The sequence below is a fragment of the Rutidosis leptorrhynchoides genome, chromosome 2 (genome assembly GCF_046630445.1).
Source record: "Rutidosis leptorrhynchoides isolate AG116_Rl617_1_P2 chromosome 2, CSIRO_AGI_Rlap_v1, whole genome shotgun sequence".
In the NCBI taxonomy this organism is placed as follows: domain Eukaryota; kingdom Viridiplantae; phylum Streptophyta; class Magnoliopsida; order Asterales; family Asteraceae; genus Rutidosis; species Rutidosis leptorrhynchoides.
Window position 1 is genome coordinate 593,630,001 of NC_092334.1, and position 2,500 is coordinate 593,632,500.

Sequence of the window (2,500 nt, forward strand, 5' to 3'; positions counted from 1 at the left end):
GTGAAGTGGTTCTCAGTTATAGAGCTCACTTCACATATAGGTGGATTTGATGGACTTGTGTACATGTCCAATTGGCACGGTTGTGCGTTTTGGTTGACCACCTTTGGCGAGGTGCACACTTCGTGTGTACATTATCACATAGGCTTGTGAGTGGAATAATTATATATGTATGTATATGATTTATTTACTTGTGGGGTATGGGTTAAAGTTCGATGTTGACGATACCAAATCCTAGAATATATCATTGGTTCGTTTTGATGAGGGTTTAAGTTCGATGTTGACGATACCTCATGTATGGATTTAAAGTTCGATGTTGATGAAGCCATACCGCTATTGTAGTGAAATTCGATGAGGGTTTAAGTTCGATGTTGACGATACCTCATATGTGGGTTTAAGTTCGATGTTGACGATACCACATTTATTAGGACGAATGGGAATTAAGTTCGATGTTGACGATACCATTCGTTGGGCTAGCCTTGAGATCTTGAATACATTTGGATGTTGTGAACATCGATGTTTGTCGTATTATTGTTATATATATTGTTGTATTGTCGTGATGTAGCTAACCCTCCGGGTGTAGCTTCTTGGCATTGTTCACAACGTCGTTGATGAACTTATGTTTGTTGATGCATATCTAGCTTGTTGCTTAATGATCGTATGGTATGCTTAGATTAGCTTGCCTTTATGCATGGATGCTCCGGTATGCGGTATTTGATTATTTGAGTGGCGTGTCCATTTTATGCGTATATATGTGTGTAGTATATTTTCACTCACTAAGCGTTAGCTTACCCTCTCGTTGTTTACATTTTTATAGATTTGCATGGAGACGGTGGCTCGGGTAAGCGTGGGAACTAGTGGACTTGCGTAGTTTGCTTTAGAAGACGTGCTTTTGGATTGATTAGGATTGGGTAGCGTATCCCCAATCACCATGCTTGGTCTTTATTTTGTGTTTAAATCATGTGGTCGAAACTTGTGTTTTGTACTTAAAGGGTAATTTGGGCATATGTGGGCCCGGTGTCGTAAAACCCTTTTTATTAATGGAACGTGTTAATTTTTACTATTGTATTATGTTGTGAAAAGCATTTGGTCTAAATGTGTCGGGAAGTCGAAGATCTTTTCGCGTGAGTTGGAAAATCCGGACAGCGGACTGCCAGGCCCTGTGCGCGCCGCGCACAGGTGTGTGTGCGCGCCGCGCACCCCATCTGGTCAGCCCAGTCAGTTTTAAATTTTTTTTATTCCGCGTTTTTGTTTGGTTAACGGGTTGGGATGTTACAGCTTCGTCGATTAAAATTGAAGAACAAGTGATTACGAATACGGCGCAAAAAGAATCAAGAGAATCGGAGCTAAAACGAAGATTCTAGAGCGAAAACGGTGAAAGACCAGAAATTAAGTTACGGTCCAATGAATTCAGCAAACCAGGGCAGGTCAAACAGCTTGCCAAACGGCCTGCCACTAGGGAAAACGGCCTGCCACATGGACAAGGAAAACGGGAACAAGAAACGGGCATGCCTGGGAAACGGCCTCTGCAAACGCCCTGCCAAACGGCCTGCTAGCTGTTTGTAGGAAAATTTAAGTCTATTTAAAGGGTCTTTGTCATTCATTTTTACACACCTTTCAATTCACTTCTTTCTCTCTCTTTCTACAATATTAGTCATACTTTCAAGGTCTTCGACTCCGTGTGGGAAATCTAGTACCCGGAGAAGAACGCCGAAGATTGTTGTGATGACCCGAAAATTTTGACTTATTTAAACCAATTCTCTATACGATTTATTATTTTGAAACGTTAAGCAAAGTCTGTTAGATTGAGTCTCAAAATTTTAGAACTGTTTTATATATTCAATTAACTTTGACTGCTCTCGACGATTCACGAACAATTATATATATATATATATATATATATATATATATATATATATATATATATATATATATATATATATATATATATATATATATATTATAAGATGTACAAGTAAAACACTATTTGCTACAGTAAAAATCATTTTGCTACAGTAAACACTATTTGTTACAGTAAAACACTATTTGCTACAGTAATATTATGTCGACGAACTAGCAAAGAAAAGGCCAGACTAGCCATGCGATCGCATGGCAGATACACCGTAAGCCCATGCGATCGCATGGGGACCAAAAACACTATTTGCTACAGTAAATATTATGTTGACGAACTAGCAAACAAAGTAGAAATGAGCTGTCCAGCCTAGCCATGCGATCGCATGGTAAAAGCACTGAAAACCCATGCGATCGCATGGGCTACAGGAAATGAAAAAGTACTATAAATACGCCAGTTTGCTCGACACAAAAATGCACACCTCTCTCTGCTTCTTTCTCTCTATATTTATATTTATATTATAATTATAATTTTAAATTTAAGTTTAATAATAATAAGGTATATACGAGGGTGTTTTTAATTCGGGTTTCAAATGTGACGACCCGAAAATTTCTGACCAAATTTAAACTTTATTCTTATATGATTTCTACA